This window comes from Odocoileus virginianus, chromosome 7, assembly GCF_023699985.2.
Source record: "Odocoileus virginianus isolate 20LAN1187 ecotype Illinois chromosome 7, Ovbor_1.2, whole genome shotgun sequence".
Taxonomy (NCBI): Eukaryota; Metazoa; Chordata; class Mammalia; order Artiodactyla; family Cervidae; genus Odocoileus; species Odocoileus virginianus.
The window spans coordinates 21,308,839-21,322,536 of NC_069680.1; the positions used below are offsets into that span (position 1 = coordinate 21,308,839).

General features: G+C 44.1%; 1 pseudogene; it reads right to left on the reverse strand.

Moving 5' to 3' along the window:
- Window positions 1-13,404: 13,404 nt before the first annotated feature.
- Window positions 13,405-13,698, reverse strand: LOC110138564 (10 kDa heat shock protein, mitochondrial pseudogene; annotated as a pseudogene).

A 13,698-nucleotide genomic window follows, 5' to 3' on the forward strand; every position in this document is an offset into this window, starting at 1 on the left:
TCCCCGGAGCTTACTCAAACTCATCTTCATCGAGTCGGCGGTGCCGTCCAACCCTCTTATCTTCTGTCATCCCCTTCTCCCGCCTTCAATCTTTCCCAGCATCAGGGTATTTTCCAGTGAGTCAGTTCTTGGCCCAGGCTTCTCTCCCTGGAATTCTCCAGGCAAGGATACTGACTTGGCTGAGTTAAAATACCAAATTTATTCACTTAACACAAATGCATTGAGCACATATCATTAGGCCAAGGATGTCCACCTCTAGTGGAGACCTGTCACATGATGACTAGCATGGGGAGGAGAGTTGCAATAAGTAACTAAACAACTAAGCAGGCTTTTTTCACATCTAGGTAAAATTCTAAAGTTGGTGACACAGAGAGTGCCCTGGCCCTCAGAAAAGGCTCGTTTTGAGCCAAGACCTGAAGGTTGGGATATACTGGAGACAGTCTGGCATGGGGAGAAAAGACATGCAGCAGACCAGACCCTCAAAATATTTGAAAATACATGGGAGTGTCGTCGCCTTGATGTTAAGTATATACTGCATACAAACCTAAGAGAAGTTTTGTGAAAGGTTAATGAAAAAATTCTGTAATAGACCCTTTGCTACAGATCTATTTTTGATGAACAACTTTAATGTTCAAACATCATACCTAGAACTTGAAAGCCATTTAGACTTAATCTAATTACTCAAAATGAGTTCTCGGACTTGCCTGGCAGTGGTCCAATGGTTAAGACTATGCACTTCCACTGCCGGGGCATGGGTTCCATCCCTGGTCAGGGAAACAGAAGATCCTGCATGCCCTGCAGCTTGGCCAAAGAAATTAAGTTCGTGCTCGCTTCGGCAGCACATATACTAAAAAAATTAAAATAAGTTCAGAAGAAAAATTCAGAAAGCAGCAGTGGAATAAATTGTTACAAATTTATTACACATTTTGTAATAATGAGTGGTAAAGAACCTGCCTACAATAGAGGAGACCACCTGTAATGCAGGAGATGTGGATTTGATTCCTGGGTGGAGAAGACCACCTGGAGAAGGGAATAGCAAATCATTCCAGTATTATTGCCTGAGAAATCCCATGGACAGAGGAACCTGGCAGGCTACAGTCCATGGGTTCACAAGAGTCGGACACGGAATTAGTGGCTAAACTCACCACCGCAATAATAGATGGGATGTGTAAATTAATGAGAGTACCACATTAATGAATGAGAAAACTATAGTATATACACACAAAAAGCATTTCCCCCTCATTCCTTCTGCCTCAGCAAAGAGGATTTTCTATTTATCACTAGAAAGAGTATTTGAGAAATGCAGACATAGACAAAAGATAATTCACAAATTCTAAAAAAAAAATTTTTTACTTTAAAATTCATTTCAGAGTTCTTCCTCCAAATGATTAGATCACCCTGAGCTTACTCCTCAAAAAATAAGAGCAAAGTTGAGCGGTAAGTATTAAAAAGCCATGGGAACTGTTTTATAGGACGAGATCAAGAGACTTATTTGTGTATTCAGTAATTAAGTCAAAATTAAAGAGCTAAACATAAAGCAAATATAGCTTTGAAATGCTGTATATAGAAAACTTTTTCAGTAGAGCAGAGAGGTACATAACAGAATAAAAAAAAAGAAACCTGGCCTAAGTATCAAAAAAGCTTTCCAACATTCTTAACTTTCCATTTTCAAATCTCAAAGAAAATGGTAAAATGATTATTGATTATTACTCATTATTTGGTAGACCTGAAACAAAATACTAGAAAATTGGAAGGTAAAATGAAATCCAATGTTTCTACATCTTCATCCTTTTCTCTTTGAAGTTATTTTAAAAGTACAGTCAACCCTCTGCACCCACAGCTGTGGAGTTTTGCATCCTCAGATTCAACCAGACATGCATCAGAAATATTCAGAAGGGAATTGCTTGAAGGTCCAGTGGGTAGAACTCTGCACTTTCAGTGCTGAGAGTCCAGATTCAGTCGCTGGCTGGGGAACTAAGATCCCACATGTCACGTGGCATGGCCAAAAAAATAAAATGCCTTAAAAGAGAGAGCAACCGATAGAAAGAAAGAAAATATTTGGGAAAAACATTCCAGAAATTTCAAAAAGCCTAATTTGAATTTGTTACTGGCAGCTATTTATATAGGTTTACACCACATTAGGGCTTTTTCCCAGGTGGCGCTAGTAAAGAATCTGCCTGCCAGTGCAGGTAGACATAAGAGACATGGGTTCAATATCTGGGTTGGGAAGGTCCCCTGGAGGAGGGCATGGCAGTCCACTCCAGTGTTCTTGCCTGGAGAATCCCATGGACAGAGGAGCCTGATGGGCTGCAGTCCATAGAGTTGAAAAGAGTTAGACACGACTGAAGCAACTTAACATTCACACTGCATTGAGAGTTATACGTAATCTAGAGATTATTTGAACTATATAGGAGGATGTGATAGGGTTACCTGCAAGTCCTATGCCATAAGACTTGAGTATTGCATATTTTGATATGTGGTGGGAACTGGAACCAATTCCTTGTAGATAGCAAGGGAAGACTGCATTTGAAGCATTTGGTAATATGTCAGCACCAAATGGGGCTTCCCTGGTGGCTCAGTGGTAAAGAATCTGCCTGCAATGCTGGAGACCTTGGTTCAATCCCTGGGTCTGGAAGATTCCCTGGAGGGGGGCATGGCAACCCACTCCAGTTCTCTTGCCTGGAGAATCCCATGGACCTGGTGGACTTCAGTCCATAGGGTCACACAGAGTCGAATATGACTGAAGCAACTAAGTAGCAGCAGCAATAGCAAAGGACGATTTAAGTGCCTGAAAAGTATTTAGAGTCTGTTACCATGTTTTTGAATGAGTAAAGGTATAGTGTCAATTTCCGGGATAACTTTACCTATTAAACTCAACTATCAGGCTTTCAGTACCAGCTAACAGCCATAACGTTAGATGCTGGGGATAAAGACAAGCACGATGCCTCCTTTCACAGAGATGATGATTCACTAGTGAAAATAGACTAGTACACAAAGGACAAGATGGGATCTATTCTGGGCCTGGAGAAGAGCATAATTACTTGCTGTTGATTAATGCTCACTTAGTGGAAAACAAGCAAACTGAATAATGCAAAAAGCCACTCAGGAAGTGGCAAAAGGAAGTAATCAGGCTGATGAAGGTTTTTTTCCCCCCTAATCAAGCTAGTTTATACTGTATATGACTGGATAATTTCTCTAATACAGTGTTTTGTAGGATTTTTCTGACTTGAGTAAATAAGGTTCTCCAAAAAAAAAGTTGTTAAGGGTACAACTGAAGTACTACATTATACATATTTGCAACATAATACCTCACAGCTTTAAAACAAGTATCATGCTTCACAATTTACTGAAATGCTTTCACATTCATTGTTTACAAGAATGCTATAATGAAGATATTTGTACTGATGAACATAATAAATTTCAGAGTTAAACCAAGGTTCACATTTATACATTCATTCAACAAATCATTACTATGTGTCAGACTTGAAAGGTAGGCACTCTATAGGTAGGTATGCAGTGCTAAGCAGGACAGATTTGATTCCTGCCTTCTCAGACTTTGCAGTCAAGAAAGAGGAAAACTCTGAACACTCATCAGAAGCTCCATGGAGGGAATTCCCTGGCGACCCAGTGGTTAGGACACCATGCTTTCAGTGCCCAGGGCCCAGGTTCAATCCCTGATCAGGGAACCAAGATCCTATAAAATGTACCAGGTAGCCAAAAAAAAAAAAAAGCCATGTGGAGACAGAGAATCCACTCCAGCCCAGGCCACCATGGTCTCTCTAGACCCATCTCTCACCACTCTCAATGTCTATCAGTGCCTGAAACAGCCCTCTCCCACCTCCAACCCAGTGCATGCCATCATTTCACTTGGAAATTCACCACCACCCATTCCTTACTCTGGCAACAAGAACCTATTTCTCCTTCACATTAAATGTCACTTCTGCCAGGATTCTTCCCTGGCTTCCAGATTAATTTAGATGCCAAGGCACTGAGCACCAATAACATCCTCTCTTAGCGCTGACCATACTTCAGTGTAATTGCTTGCAGACTGTAAGCTCTGAGAGGGGAAGGACCATATACATGTTGTTCACCACTGTATCCCCAATGCCTGGCAGAGCATCAGGCAGACAAGATTCTCTCAAGAGATGCTGGAGAGAGAAATGAATAAATCCTTATGTAAACACATAGAATGCATTTTCCTATAATACTCACGGGGCAGTAACACGTTTAAAGGCCAGTGTGTGTCATGTTTCACTCATAGAGCATCTACCCATCTACACAGAGCGTTCACTATCCCTAAGCTTCACACACAAATATTAAAGGAGAAACAATAATATTCTTCACCCAAAGCTCCTAATTACACTGATTCCAGACCTCCAACTGTGCCCAAGATCATTCATGATTTTCTGAGGTCAGTGTTCAAAGATACCGTGCTTTCCTGCAATATATATCCCTTTCCCCTCACCACCATCATTACCTAACTCCTGCTAATACTTCAAGCCTCAACCCAAAGTCTTTCTCTGCAAAGCCTCTTCTGCCAGCCGGGACTGTCCCTTTGCCATGGTCTTTGCTCAGGTCACCGTTAGCTCCATCACCCAGGCCAGTCGTGAGCACCCTGCTGCTTCTGCAACCCTGGCAAGGGACGGCTGCATTTCTCCATCAAACCACTGGCGACTGGAGGTGGATCCATGACCAACTAGCTCAACCCACTAACTCCATTCCAGAGCACGCTTTCTGTATCTCCTTCTCTCTCTCCCTCTTCCCTTAAATTCTCACTTCGGATGCTCACACATCAGTCTAGGCCATGTGTGATTCCTCCATGCTCTGGTCCTTTCTCCTCAGTCATCTACCAATCCCAGGTCATACTCCCTCATCCCTTGGCTGTTAGCTCTGGTTCCCTGTCACTCTCTCCAACACCACCATTGTAATGATTGGTGGGCTCTATACCCAAGTAATTGATCCTGGCCAATATCCTGGCCACCTGGCCTTCACCATTGTGTCCTCTACCTGACCTCAGCCACTCACACACCCGTTGATACCCTAGAGTCTAGACCAAGAGTCAGCACTATTTCTATAAAGGGCCAGGTAGTAATTATTTTAGGTTTTGTGGGCCATGAAATACCTTCAATTCTTGGAGCAACTGTTCTTACTAAAAGGATAATAGTCTTTTTTCTTTTTTTAATTTGAAAAACCATTCTTATCTCAAGGCTGTATAAAAACAGGCTGCAGGCCCAGATTTAACCTGCAAGGCCATAGTATGCTAACCTCTATCCAGATCCTGTCACACTAACTATCTCAGTTTCCAAATCTAGATTTCAAGCATATTACTTTCTGACCAGCCCCTGCTGTTTGGTTAATGCTATCAGACCCCAACTGGAACAACCTTGCTGCTTGACTGGGATTTATTTGCAATCCATTCATCCATTGTACCTCTTTTCTGTGCTTTCATCCCCCATGTCCTCTGTTTCCTCCAGACCCAACTTTTTCCTTCTTATTTATTAATTTATTTTGGCTGCACCTGGTCTCAGCTACAGGTACAGCACGTGGGATCCTCAATCTTTGACACGGCATGCAGGATCCCTAGTTGCAGCATGTGGGATCCAGTGCCCTGATCAAACCCAGGCCCCCTGCATTGAGCACAGAGTTTCCCCCCCACCATGGAAGTTCCTCCAGGCCCAAGATGAACTCCATCATTTAGTTATTGTCTGCTCAGTTCTCTATTTTACCCCAAACCCTGGCCAATCCAACCCTCCACCTACTCCTGCCTGCAGCCTCATATGATTGGAGACGAAGGCACAGCCACGTCGAGAAGTCTCACTTCAAATTCATGACCACAAGCCTCAACGAGCGCCAATGCTGCTGCTCACCCATCCTACTGCACTTCTCTTGGCCATACTCACTCTCCTAGATGATCAGTTCATACATTTTCCTCTCTCTAACCTCCAGGCCCTCCTTTCTCTACTCTCCACCGATGGCTGAGAGAAAATAGAGAAGTTAGAGGACTTTGGCACTCTGCCATCTGCTGCCCACCTTCATCTGTGCTCAGACTCCTTCCCTCCTATTACCATTCATCGGTGCTCCTATCTAGGGTCAGCCCTTACCTACCAATGCGTTGGATTCCATCTCCTCTCACATACGGAAATGACCGCCATATCCTCTCTGAAAGACTTTCTCCACTTGACTTCCAGGATCCTCCTTTCCTGATTTACTTCTCACCTCTCTGTCTGTTCCGTGTCCCTCTGACCTCTAAGGTTGAAAAGTCCCGGGGGTCAGTTCCTGGACCTTGTCCCTCCTCTAACTGCCTTTATCTCTTGGTTCTAGCTCATGGTTCTAGATGCTTTTGCTGTAAGCATCTTTGTCGCAAGCAATTTTGCCCCGAATATTTTTGCCTCATAACTAATTGGCCATAGGCAATTTTGCTATAAAAGATAAAAACAGTCAGGGGGGGGGGGCAAAAAAACTAAAAGAACAAAAAGTAAAGGAGAGACATCACCTGGTAGCTCGATAAAGACATCAGTAATGTCACTGACTGGACAGTCAGTCCAGCTAATGCATTTCAACTCATTGAAACCAAACTGTCAAACCCCAAACTGTCAACTGGTTATTATATCCTTCATGGCAAAATTGTCTTATGGCCAATTTGCAGCAAAAATGCTTGCAGCAAAGATGCTGACAGCAAAGGCACCCAAGATACTAGCTCATAGCTTTACAAATCACATCTGTGCTGTCAAGTTACAAAACTGTATCACCAGTACTTGACCTCTTTTCCTGAAAGCCCAGCTCACACCCAGATGTCTATTTGAAACATCCATTAAATGTCTGACACGCAATGTACACCAGCCTTCCCCAAACCAGACGCCAGGTCTCTCTGGCTCCATCCTGCTCTTCTTCTCACCATCCCCCAGAGAATAATTACCCTGTTTTTCTGGTTGCTTAAGCCACAAAAACATTAAAGACATCCTTGACTCCACTTTTCTCTGTCATAGCCCCATGTCCAATCAGCCCATCAACAAATCCCACATACACCACTTCCACGGCTCTCCAATTTTGGTCTGAGTCACCATCACTTCTGAGCTGGAGTGTATGATAACCAGCAGGCTTGTCTTTCTCTTTCCATCTGGCCCCCTCCCTGTTTTTCTCCACAAAGCAAGGAGGGGGATCCTTTTCAAAACAAAAGTGAGGTGATCGTGTCAGTCTCCTAATCAAGACCCTCTCGAGGCCCCCAGATCACTCTGTGAAAGTCAGTCCTTATAATGACCTGCAAGACCCAACACAGCCCCTTCTCTTCCCTCGTCGCTCTTACGTCATGCCAATGTCACCTTTCCAGCGATGGCTTCTCTCACCTCTTTAAAGCAATAATCACCTCCCTTCTTTCTATACTTCTTAGCACCCTTCTAGTCTTTCATGTCCTCCATAACATTTATGTATTACCATTTGACCCCTGATATATTTTATGAGTTTATTTCTTTACTGTCTGCCCCTCTAAAAGGTAAGGTTTTTGTTTGTTTGCTTGTTTGACTGTTCCATGTGGCCTGTGGGACTTTAGTTCCCTGACGAGGGATCAATTCCAGGCCTTCAGCAGTGAGAGCAAGGAGTCTTAACCACTGGACCATCAGGGAATTTCCTAGAATATAAGCTTGATGAGGGCAGGGATTTATGTCTGTTTTGTCCAACTGCTGTATCAGTTGCACCAGTAACAGTACCTCACTCAGAGTAAATACTCAGTAAGTCAAAGTCATTTGAATATATGACAGTTGGTTAAAGCAAGCCTTCTATATTATAATTGCCCATCTGCACATTTCTGCTGTGTCACCCTGGAAGTCCCTTGAAGGTAGTGACTGGGACTGTTCATCTTTGTATCTGAACAGTGCCTGTCTCATGGTCACATCCAGAAAGTGTTTGGTGTGGGTTTCAGAGCAAATCAGTGGCACCAATGCTTTATGATAACAAACTAGGTCCAAAACCTCACAGCCTGGCCTTCCTCACCTTGAAAATGTCCAGCTGGGGTTGGGAAGCTTTTAAACAGTGGTGTGCCCAGGGCACATGTGGAGTGCCCTGCGCTTATGCCAGGCAGTTCTCACCTCCCTGAAAGTTCAATTTCTGCAAATTTAAAGCAGGAACTTGAACTTCAGATTCAGTCGAGTATATTTTTTAGCAGAAACATGTCCTGGTGATATATTATTATTGATTGGGAAACATGCATCTTACACTCAGGAGTCTTCAGTTAACATTCTCCTTGCCTTGGGGCTTCCCTGGTGGCTCAGTGGTAAAGAACTCGCCTGCCAGTCAATGCTGGAGACACGAGTTCGATCCCTGGTCCAGGAAGATCCCACAGGCCAAGGAGCAACTAAGTCCGTGCTCCACATCTATTAAGCCTGTGCACTGGAGCCTGGGAGCCCATATGACCTAGAGCCTGTGTGCCCTCGAGCTCGTGCTCCACAACAAGAGAAGCCAGCACAGTGAGAAACCCACACGCAGAAACGAAGAGTAGCCCCCGCTCTCCACGACTAGAGAAAAGCCCTTACAGCCACAAAGACCCAGCACAGCCAAAAATTTTAAATTAATTAATTTTTAAAGAATTAAAAAATATTCTGCTCACCTATAGAAGAAAACTGAAGGGAGAAACGGGCTTGTTTACAGGACATGGAATACATGCTCACACAGGCCAAGGTTGGCATGCCATGGAGCCCAGCTACTGCTGGGGAACTTGGGAGATTTTGCTCAAAGCTACACAAACCGACTGCAGCCAAGAAAGCAGAATGAGTGAGACACTGTGCATAGTGGTTTTGGGTGTGGTTTAAAACAAGGCTTCTCTGTGAAGCATGTTAAACATGATTAGAAGGAACCCTGGAACATGTAGACTTTTATCTTGGGTTTGTGGATGTTAGATTATCTTCACATGGACCTTTTCATTGTGTTATCTTCTCACGGAGCAGCTAAAAGAATCCCTCCACAGAGGGCCCTTTCCTAAAGACCAGCCCATTTTAATTCTCCGCAGAGCAGTCGGCACTAACAGGGAGTTTTCTTTGTTACCTTTGTTACTATCTGTCTTACTGCGCTACAGAGTAAGCTTTAAGAGGTGAGTTTGTCTTGTTCACCATTGTATCTCCAACTCCTAGAGCTATGCCTGGCACAGGGCAGGCATTCCACAAATATGAGATGTGTGAATGAATGAAAGGATGGAGGCTGTGGTAGACAGACTTGTAAGGTACGGTTTGCACAGCCTGTTTAATGCCTGAGACTGTGACTGTGATGGGGTATTACTGCTGTGCTCCCCTGGTTACTCAGAGGGTAAGGAATCTGCCTGCAATATAAGAGACCCCAGTTTGATCCCTGGGTGGGGAAGGTCTCCTGGAGAAGGGAATGGCAACCCACTCCAGTATTCTGGCCTGGAGAATCCCATGGATGAAGGAGCCTGGTGGGCTACAGTCCATGGGTTCGTAAAGAGTCAGACTGAGCGACTAACGTTTTCACTTTTTTTTAGGTTATATTATGTGTCACAATTGACTTTAAGAAGGGGAGATTGGGACTTCCCTGGTGGCCCAGTGGATAGGAGGGACTCCGTGCTTCCACTGCAGGGGGCCCAGACTTGATCCCTGGTCAGTGAAATATTCTGCATGCTACATGATGTGGCCGAAGAAAAAGGGGGGCAGGTACATTATTTGGGTGGGCCTAACCAATCACATGAGGTCTTTAAATCTGGGTCTCAAAGTCAGAGGCAGAGGAGGGAAGAGATTCAAAGCATAGAGTATCTGGAGGGAGCTACACGAAGAAAAACTGTGGCGGGGGTGGAGGGTGGTCTAGAAGCTGAGAGCATCTCCCAGGCCAAAGTCCTCCAGTGAACAGAGGCCTCAGTCTGCGAGGAACTGAATTCTGTCAACAACTTAGATGAGCTTGGAAGCCAATTCTTCCCCGAAGCCTCCAGAAAGGAAGGCAGCCTGGCCATCAAGTCCCTGAACAGAGAGCTGTCACCCAAATCTACAGAACCGGGAGCTAAGCAGTGGGTATTGCTTTAAGCTGCTGTTTGTGGTCACCGGTGACACAGCAAGAGAAAACGACTCCAGAGACCTTAACAGTTTTCTCCACAGTAACTCACAGAAGAAAAAAGACTAAAACGCTCTGGAGTCTGCTTTGCAGGAGGTGAAAACCGAGGTACCAGCTCAATGGAGGAAAAGAGCGAGACTGTGATTAAGGTTGTACCTACAAATTCAGACAGAGCCAAAGAGCTCTGAGCTGAGACTCTCTGAGACTGTGAACATGTACTCCACATTGGTGTTTTTAGAAGTAGAAGTATGTTTCATTTCCTAGGGGACCAGGATTATAAATACATCTCAGTTCTTCCTATGAGCACATCAGACTTGGAGTCAACTGTGGCTTAAAACCCCAGCTTTGCCATTTGACTTGACATTGAGCAGGTAATTTCTCTGAGGCTTAGACGTATCAGCTCTGAAATAAGCATGATGAGGTTGTTGTGAGGTTGAGTGAGATACTACATGTATGGTTCTCAGCACCACCCCTGACACAAGCTCTCTAGAAAACATTTCCACATATATGCATACGAGATGGATAAAATAATCAGTGCTTGAAATATTCATAGCCTCTTTCTGCCCCCTCGACTGCTAAACTATTCTGATGTTGACTAATGAGCATTCCCCGCTTCCCTTCCCCCTGTTTTCTAGATATTTTATTTTATTTATACTTTATTTTCCAGATACTTTATTTGGTATGCAGAGTAACCAATTGACCAATCCGGAGGACAACTGGAGAAATTGGGTAGGAGATTCAAGGAAAGGGATGAGATGAGAGACAGAGGGAGATTTAGGGGGTGGGAAAACAGGTTAATGGGAGTGAAAAGGAAAGAAGAGAGAAAATGAAAATAATGCAAAAAGTTATTTGTAAGGAAGAGTAGAAAGAGATATGAGAACCTGTGCCAGATGAATGAGAGACATAGTTTCCCAAAATACGAGGGAGTCAGTGACAATATAAATACATGGTTGAATAACTAAATAGATGCGAGTAAATAGATTTCCCAAGGAGAATTCTCCATAATTCATATAGATACTTTGCCATCAAGAGAGTGGAGCATAACCCTCCACTCTTTAGGCGTGGGCTGTGCATCGTGACTTCTATCCAAAGAGAACAGTACAGAAAAGGGGGTGGGGGGTGTCTTTACAACAAACACAACCTCAGCCAGGTGGGCAAGGTTTCATAAGATGTGATGAGAACTGCACTTGACCTCTGTGGTCTTCCTCCCCCTAAATGCATAACCCAGTCTTATCATGAGAAAAACATCAGACAAGCCCTAACCGAAGGGCAGTTTCTAGAATACCTGGCCACCACTCCTCAAAACTGTTAAGGTGATCAAAATCATGGAAAGTAGAGCCAAGAGGACCCTAAGGACACATGTTGACCAAATAGGTTATCCTCACCAGAAACCTGAAACAAAAAGAATTCGGTAAAAATTATGGAAATCTGAATTAAATACGGACTTCAGTTACTAATATATCAACATTGGTTCCTTTTTAGTTCCTTTTTAATGACAAGTTTACTATTGTGATATAAGATGTTATTAATAGGAGAAATTGGGCGAGGAATATACAGTAATCTGGGGCTTCCCCGGTGGCTCAGTGGAAAAGAAGCCACCTGTAAATGCAAGAGACCTGGGTTCAATCTCCGGGTCAGGAAGATCCCCTGGAGGAGGGCAAGGCAACCCACTCCAGCACTCTTGCCTGGAGAATCCCAGGGACAGAGGAGCCTGGCAGGCTGCAGTCCATTATGTCCGTCCATGATGTCCTGACGAGTCAGGCAAGACTGAGTGCGCACACACTGCCATGCACACATATATTAATCTCAGTATTATCGGTACAACTTTTCTGTAAACCGAAAACTGATCTAAAACAAAATGTTTATCCCAGGTTTCAGCACCAAAAAAAAATTTTAATTAAAAATTATAAAGTGAAATGTTTAAAAAATATGAGCAGAAATTAATTTTAAGACATTATCACTGTAGGCAATAAATCTATGGTCTTTAATGTTCTTCATAAAATGCAAATAAAGATCAGAATTCATTTTAACTGCATTTTCCTTACTGAACTGTTTCTTTTAATGCGACACAGCTCCAAAGCTGGACTTCTTGGGGCATAGGTTCCAATATAAGCATCCTGAAACCTTGAAGAATACAAGAAGAACGACCTCCTCTTGGCAATATTCTGGAAGCCTCGAATAGGCTGGAAGCCAGTTAACCATCAAGACAGTGTCAGGGTAGCTGACTGAACCCCCTTCCAGAGGTGACTTTCCAGTCCCCAGGCAGGCCTGGAATCCCTCAAAAGAGCTGCCACCCACCCCGCCAAAGAAGTTCTTGGCTGACACGGTGCCTAATCTCTGCTTAAATCCAATTATTGAAACAGATGAAAAGAAGTGCCACACTTGGCGCACAGGGACGCGGGCACTGGAACATTTGTGGGAAACACTGGGTCCCTTATCCACGTGCTCGGAGGGTTTGGGCATTTTCCAAACCTGTATCAATGCCAATGATTTCTTACTCTTTTCCTGGGGAGCAAGGAACAAGCAGGCTGTGCAAACCAGCCATAGCAGGCCAGAGACCGCCATCCGTAGAGACGTCTGCTGAGAAGCTTAGGCCCGGGCTGCTGTCTGGGAAGTCGGACTTGGGGGTTGCTCCTGCCATTCCCAGAATTGATGAGTGACTGTGCCTGAACTATTCATACACGAAGTGGGGTTCACATTGAACACCTGTTTTCCTTGTGAGAGGCTGGAATTTTGGTATGCGTTGGGCAGGAAGTGCCTCTGTGACCAGCCCTCAATAAAAGCCTTGCGTCTCTAATGAGCTTCCCCGATGGACAACATTTCACATGTGCTGTCACTGCGTGTCACTGGAGAAGCCAAGTGCATCCTATGTGACTCCACTAGGAGATGATTCTTAGAAGCCTGGACCTGGTCTCCTCCAGGTCCTCCACCCTGTGCCTTTCCCCTTAGCTGTCTGGCTTGGATCCTCCAGCAATAATAAATTACAGCCTTGAGCACAGCTATGTGCTGAATCCTGTGAGCCCCCACACAAGTCATTGAACCTGGGGTGGTCTTGGAGATGCTCTTCACATCGGGGTGATATCATTAGTTTATTATAAAAGAGAGACGTGGAAGTTACTTACATGATGAAATATTTCAGTGGAATGGGCAGATGCCATTTCAATAGTGATTTATTTCGGTCTACAGGCTTCCCAGGTGGCACTAGTGATAAAGAACCCACCTACCAATGCAGTAGGCACAAGAGACATGGGTTCAATCCCCGGGTCAGGGAGAATTCCTGGAGAATCCTATGGACAGAGGAACCTGGTGGACTGCGGTCCGAAGGGTCGAAGAGAGTCAGACGTGACTTAGCATGTACTTTTAAAGAATGTCACCATGTCTAAATGAAAAATAATCTTTGTCGACTAGAACTACTTTGGTGCCTCCATATTCTGGGAGAAGAAATTTATCTCCAACTTTCTTGGTAACTGATTGAATCTCTCTACCCCTTCCCTTAGAACCCAGTCCAGCAACTACTACTGTTGCTTGCAATACTTTTCCTTGCAATTTTTTTTTGGAAGCATGATGCTGCCACTGGTTAGTTTCTGCTGCACTCTTTTTAACTAATACTTGGACAAAGAAGGAAAGAAACTTCCTAAATGCCTGTCCTGCCAT